At 44.2% G+C, this 7,546-nt stretch overlaps 1 long non-coding RNA gene across 1 annotated transcript in view; it reads left to right on the plus strand.

Moving 5' to 3' along the window:
• LOC311520077 overlaps positions 1-4,894 on the plus strand; it is a 30,163-nt gene extending 25,269 nt beyond the window's left edge. The window contains exon 4 of the long non-coding RNA XR_014711474.1: positions 2,221-4,894. This is a non-coding gene — a long non-coding RNA (uncharacterized lncRNA). The remainder of the gene's footprint in view (positions 1-2,220) is intronic.
• Positions 4,895-7,546: the final 2,652 nt, after the last annotated feature.

Genomic DNA, 7,546 nt, shown 5'->3' on the forward strand with positions numbered 1-7,546 from the left:
ATTGTAACTCAGCCTGGGCATGCACCAGATTATGATTCTGATTGTCGTCATTTGCTCTTTTTCCCCGCGTGGGTGGAAGTCTTCACCAACCCTTCTGTTGGCACATTAAATCCCGCCACCTTCCCCATGTCTGGTGCATAGACCTGCACATTAGAAGGGGATGCTTTGCTAACTTCTTTCATCCACTCTGTGCCCACCTGGATGGGAAAGGGGATACTAGCTTATCAGACACCAGTGATGTGGGTGGGCTACACTGGGGCATAAGGGGGCTCCTTATTCTTGTTTATTGCCCTGCATCGGAATGCAGCAGGGCTTACAACTGATATAACTGTGTTTAGTAATCTATCCCAATTAAAAGTATGCTTTGTCTAATTTGAGAGGATGACACCCCTTAGCACTCTCAGCTGTTGGTTACCAATTAAAAGACACAATCTAAAATCCTGCCTAGTGCATTAACCTTTAATCAACCTTTGTCTCTGCCTATAATACAAAGTAGTTTTCTTCCTCTGAATTCCTTAGCAATGGTAATGCACAATGGCACAGAATAAATGCCATTACAATCATTAACTGCAGGTGATGGAAAAGATCAGGTAAGTCCTTCAATCACCTCGTTGAAATCTTGCTTTTTGTTTTTTGAATGCTGTTATTTCTTCCATAAAGGAGGTCCCGATCCAACATTGATTAAAGAGAGAGTGCATTTTACAGCCAGAAAATGCAATTTTTGAAAATTATCACCTTTCAAGAGCTGAATTGCAATTAAATAATTACTTGGATTGTCGAACTCTGACATTTTAGCAACCTTTCAAAATAGTATTATAAATATAAATTATTTATGACCCTATAGTTGTAATATACAATACTGATTCTGGTCTGGCAGACATTTAATCTTCACTAACTGTGAGATACAGTACCCATCTCTGCTTGAAAATTCTTCAGTTACATTCCATATTTCCCACCATTAGCAGTGTAGCCAGAGGCCTAATCACATCCACTTTAACACAGAAGTCTGCTCTCCTATTTCACCTTTGCTGTGGCTTTAAAAAGAAAATCATCTGGATGTTAGTCAGCACACACAGTATAACGTAAAGATTAGTAATCACTCAGCAGTGCCATGTCAGCAATAGCAACAAAAGGATTCTGTGCTTGACCTTTATTCAACAGGAATACAATCGTGTTGCAGCAACATAATTAAAAAGATTAATTTGTATATAGTTTTCGAGGAGATAGCTAAGAAGCTGTTCTGCTGCAATACTGAATGTTGGGGTAGGGGGGGAGAATAAACTTTATGAAAAGAGACAGATGTGGCAGGTATCAGCAAAGAGCTATCCAGCTTCTATCTAGGGACAAAAACATGATTTGGACAAAGGTCATAAAGCAAACAAATGTGCAGCAAAAAGCAATCACAGAGGAAAGCCAAAGTAGGAGTGAAATGTGAACAGAGAGCTTTATGTACTGTTTGGACTGGTCAAAACAAATTAAACACCACTACTAGGCTAGTTCATTCTTTTAAGGAAATATAAAAAACTGTCAATAACAAGAGAAAATGTCACCAAATGCCAGCAGCAGAACCACAAAATAAAGCCAAACATTTTCCTACTGATAAAAGTTGTACAAACTTCACAAAACTCTCCAAATCAAATTCCAGACGAAGAGAATAAAGCAATAGGAGAGACTGTCAATGCTAATAGTGAGTGAAACAGAAACCCACCTATTGAGGTCACATCCATGAGAACCTCCACCGAAATATCAAGTACAGATGGACCTGAATCAATAACCTGTGGACATCCCTAAACCTAGGGAGGGACAGAGATTTTAAAATCTGAATTCAATTCAAATCTGAATTTTGCAAATGACCCCTATACATTATAAGTAGAAGAAAAAGAATTTGAGCCAAATCCCCCTGAAATCTGGTGTGCTCTAAAACTATGTCTGACTTTTGCAGCTTGAGCACTTATATATATAAGATATTTAGATTTTAATAGCTAATGATAAATGGATATATTTGCTGAAAAAGTATAGTAACAGAATACATGTAACCACTATTTATATTTCCTTTTCACACCTATAGGAACGGTGGGTCCAATACATGATGGCATGCAATCCATAAATCATTTGCCACTGTGGTCTAGCATGCCTAATAAGATGTTTATATCTGTGTCCAAGCTTTAAAAATGTCTGATTTGTTTATGTTGCTCATTTGCATCTCTGTTCTGATTTCAGATTTGTTTTACTGTAAAATGAGGAACTGAAAAACAACAAAACCCAACAAATTCTTCTGTCTCTCCAAAAATTGGGAGATGAAAGGAAGGCACCGATACCAACTGCACCTACATACCATTTGTACTTAATATACAGCCTCCAAAATAAACTCATTTTAATAATTTTGAAAAGCCAAACTCATATCTACAGATCATGTAGCCAACTCTTGGACTTGTTTCAGATTAGAGAGAGAGGAGGAATTTTGGCTGAAGAGATGTACCCACTAAAACTCCACACTGCAGATTTCCTATCTATCAAAAAGGCATGAAATAGCTCAGCCAGAAAAGATTAAATCTAATGTTACTGCCATAGAAATGAGGCAGTAACACCAAACCCGCAGGCTTTAAGTCTACTGTGACTTTAATAGCATGTTTGCAGCAGCATCCAAACAATCCATTATGTGCCAATATTGGCTTCTGATGCAAAACTAGGTTTTGAGGGTATGAGAATAAAAGGAGAGAAAACAAGAGCAAAGAAGCCTCAAGTCAATGCAGTGAAATAAATGATTGTAGGAGAAAACATCTGTAGTGCAAAATGTAGCTGACTTCACAATCAGCATTCCATGGTTGATTAGTTGCAGGATTTGGGTTATGGTTACCTTTATACATGGATTAGTTTTCTAAGGAAGTTATTTTGAAATTACTCTATTCGAATTTTCGGAAGCTATTTTATACATTCGGTCTTCTGTGTCCCCACTAAAGCGCATGAATTTGACGGAGTGCATCCACAGTACCAAGGCTAGCATCGAATGTCGGAGCGGTGCACTGTGGGTAGGTATCCCACAGTTCCTGCAGTCCCTGCCACTCATTGGAATTCTGGGTTAAGCTCCCAGTGCATGATGGGGCAAAAACATTCTCACGGGTGTTTCTGGGTGTGTGTCGTCAGTCGCTCCTCCCTTCGTGAAAGCTATGGCAGACAATCGTTTCGCGCCTTTTTGGCATGCAGATGCCATACTGCTTTCAGCAGACGGTGCACGGCTGCTCTCCTGCTACTATGAATCCACCCCTCATTTCCTCTCATCTTCCTATGTAATCTCTACTATCTACTCCTTCTCTTCCTCATCGAATGCTTCTGCTGCCAACTCTGCTCGGCCATTGTGAACCGAGCAGCACAGCTTCTGCCGTCAACTCTGCTCTCCCATTATTGCCACGCTTCCGAGCTGTTGTCCTAGGCACCCACCTCCGTGAAAGCTAGAGAAGACAACCATTTTCCGCCTTTTTTTGGCTACCATGAACCAAACAGCACAGCTTCCGCTGCCTCTCTGCTCTCCTGCATTTCGCGCCCTTTTTACAGGATTACCCGTGCAGGTGCCATAGCCATGGAGCCTGATCAGATCTCCTCTGCAGTTTTGACCATTGTAAATACCTCACGCATTATCCAGCAGTATGTGCAGTACCTGCAAAACTGGGCAAGGAAGTGACGAGAGCGTGATTACTATACTGATGTGGACATGGACACAGATGGCACGGCATGTGGTGATTGGGAGATCATGGTGGTGTTGGGCCAGGTTCATGCTGTGGAATGTTGATTCTGGGTCCTGGAAACAATACAGACTGGTGCGACCACATAGTGTTGCACATATGGGATGATTCCCAGTGGCTGAGAAACTTTTGTATGCGTAGGGCCACTTTCATGGAACTTCAGGACAGGGGACAGCAAGTCACGAAGTGCAAAGACACCAAAATGAGAGCAGCCCTCACAGTTGAGAGGTGAGTGGCCATAGCCCTGTGGAAGCTTGCAATGCCCGACAGCTACTGGTCAGTCGGAAATCAGTTTGGAGTGGTGAAATCTACTGTGGGGGCTGCTGTGCTGCAAGTAGCCAACACAATCATTGACTAGCTCCTATCAAGGGTAGTGGCTTTGGGAAATGTGCGGATCATTGTGGATGGCTTTAATGCACTGGTGTTCCCTAACTGCGGCGGGGCGATAGATGGAATGCATATCCCTATCTTGGCCCTGGAACACCGGGGTGGCCAGTACGTAAACCGCAAGGGGTACTTTTCCATGGTGCTGCAAGCACTGGTGGATCACAAGGGAAGTTTCACTGACATCAACGTGGGATGGCTCGGAAAGGTGCATGACGCTCGCATCTTCAGGAACTCTGGTCTGTTTGAACAGCTGCAGGAAGGAACTTACTTCCTAGACCAGAATATTACTGTTGGGGATGTTGAAATGCCTATAGTTATCCACGGGGACCCAGCCTACCCATTAATGCCATAGCTCATGAAGCCGTACACAGGCACCATGGACAGTAGTAAGGAGCAGTTCTACTATAGGCTGAGCAAGTGCAGAATGGTGGTAGAATGTGCGTTTGGACGTTTGAAAGCACGCTGGCACAGTTTACTGACTTGGTTAGACCTCAGCACAACCAATATTCCAATTTTAATTGCTGCTTGTTGTGTGCTCCACAATATCTGTGAGAGAAGGAGACGTTTATGGCGGGGTGGGAGGTTGAGGCAACTTGCCTGGCGGCCAGTTTCACACAGCCAGACAACAGGGTGATTAGAAGAGCGCAGCAAGGCACGCTGTACATCAGAGAAGCTTTGAAAGCCAGTTTCATGACTTGCCAGGGTATGGTGTGACAGTTGTGTTTGTTGTGTTTGTTTTTCTTAAAGTTACCTGCCTCCTACATATATGAAAGGAAATAAAGTCACAATTGTTTATGATTTATTGCAAAATACATTGAGAGAAATCAGAAGCTAGATGGGGGAGGGCGGTATTGGGGGGTGGAGGAGGAGGGAAGGACAAGTCCAGAAACCAAATAAAAATTTAGGATATGCCAGCTTTCTGCTGCTTGTGCAATCCTCTGGGGTTGACTGTGTGGGTCCCTGTAGCCTCCTCCCCCCCTCCCCCGTGTTCTTGGGCATCTGGGTGAGGAGGCTATGGAACTTGGGGAGGAGGGAGGGCGGTTATACAGGAGCTGCAGCGGCAGTCTGTGGTCTTGCTGCCTTTCCTGCATTAGATCCACCATACAGCGGAGGATGTCACTTTACTCCGCCATGAGCTTGACCCTAGCATCCTGCCTGCTCTCATCGCGCACGTCCCTCCTGTCTTCGTGTTCATTGAACGCTTTATGAGACTCCGCAATTGTTTGCTTCCACGCATTCAACTGCGCCCTACCAGTGCGGGAGGACTGCATGAGCTCAGCAAACATGTCATCCCAAGTTCGTTTTTTCTGCCTTCTAATCTGGACCAGCCTCTGGGACGGAGTAGATAGGGGCCGCGTTGAAACATTTGCACCTGCTGCGGGAGGAGAAAAAGGGAGGGTAGTATTTTAAAAGATACATTTTAGAGAACAAAGGGGACACTTTTTCTCAGTGAAACAGGCAATTCATAGTACACAACACATGTTCTTTCTGTATAAGGTCTCATTTTGCCTCTTATACTGAAGTGCCTGCCACTTTGGTGTGAGTAAGCCATCACATGCGGCCAGGCAACAGAATTCAGCTTGCAGGCAGCCATGGTAAGCTGTAGGGGCGCACGGGGTTCTGCTTCCTCTGCATTCATTTCAATGCTTTCAAACTACTGGGCTCCCTTTCCCATAGCAAGCAATGCCTGGTGGGTTTGCCATATAAAAGGAGGGCCTGCGGGCTCTCTGGGATGATCGCTTCACACAGCACCCTCCCCCACCACACACACACACTGCGGGGCTCCGATGAGGCACTGAGCAGGGATGAGTCCTTTAAACAAAATGCGAACAGCCAAGCGCAGCTGGGTTTTCCCCCACCGTGTGGCTCCAATCAAGCTCTCACTCACCAGAAGTGCCTTCTCCAGGGTCACGGTCAGGGAGCATGCTTTGGGAGTGGGGGGAGGCTATTGGCTCCAGCGTTAAGAATAGTTCCTGGCTAGGGGGGAAAACAGATTCCCCACTTGCCGCCTGTGCACTGTCGTCCTCCTCCTCCACCTCCTCCTCTTCGTCCTCCAAAAACTCATCCTCCTCCCCCCTTGCAGGTGTCTATGGACAGTGGTGGGGCAGTGGTGGCATCACCCCCCATAATTGTATGCAGCTCACAGTAGAAGCGGCGTGTTTGGGGCTGTGACCCAGAGCACCCGTTCGCCTCCTTGGCTTTTTGGTACGCTTGCCTGAGCTCCTTGATTTTTCTACGACACTGCTCTGTGTCCCTGGAGTAGCCTCTTTCCATCATGGCTCTGGAGACTTTAGCGTACGTATTTGCGTTTCTTTTTTTGGAATGTAGTTCTGCCATAACAGATTCGTCTCCCCAACATGCAATGTGATCCAGTACCTCCCGCTAGGACCATGCTGGAGCTCATCTGCGAATCTGGGACTGCGTAGTCTCTTGTGATGGTGGACTCTGCATGGTCGCCTGTGATGGTGGACTGTGCTGATGGTCACCTGTGCTGCTGGTGACCAAACAGGAAATTCAAAAGATCCTGGGGCTTTTACTGCCTACATGGCTAGTGCATCGGAGTTCAGAGTATTGTTCAGAGTGGTCACAAGGGAGCATTCTGGGATAGCTCCCCGAGGCCAATATTGTCAAATTGTGTCCACAGTACCAGTAACCTGGAACTGCGATCTCGATTTTAGTCCTACTCCACTTGCTGAGATGCAGTACAGAAATCAGATTAAAGAGCCCTTTAAATCGAAAAAACTGGTTTGGTCGTGTGGATGGAATCAGTTTTATTTTGAGGTAACTCGGCTAATTCCGAAATAACCACATACTGTAGACCAGGCCTAATATTTCCAGTTGTTAACATCCCCTTTTCCAGTTTGTCAAACAATGAGGGTTAACAGCCTTTAACATAAATCCCTGCAGTAATTTGGCTACAACAGCTTCTGGCAAGTTGAAATACTGCTAATTTTTTTTTTTTTTTACAGATATGTATAAACTTACTTACATTTGGTGTGCTGTTCCCATTGATTTCAATGCAAAATAAGTTTCTTTCTGCCCTTGGTTGTCACTCTCTCCCTGTTAGCAAGCAATATCAATATTCACAGAATAAGCTCAGAACTATTCATAACCATAAAAAAGCTGAAATGTCTAGTCTATTTCTTAAACAATAGTTTTTCTTGGAGGGTAGCGAACAAGTTAGTTATTTATCTAATTATAAAATGTGTGATAGGAAAACACTGAAATTTTCCTTTAACACCTGTTCTTATTTCCCTATTCAGACTCATGTGCATGTATCTTGCCTGATGGCACACACGCGCTGGAGATCTGTGTCTATATATACAGCCCTTTCTGTATATAGGGTAGTAGTAAGGCTATCTAACAGTGTACAGGAAATGAAAATTTTGAATCAATATTTTATCTCTCATTTCACCTAT

The sequence above is a fragment of the Lepidochelys olivacea genome, assembly GCF_965140295.1.
Source record: "Lepidochelys olivacea isolate rLepOli2 genome assembly, chromosome: 4".
In the NCBI taxonomy this organism is placed as follows: domain Eukaryota; kingdom Metazoa; phylum Chordata; order Testudines; family Cheloniidae; genus Lepidochelys; species Lepidochelys olivacea.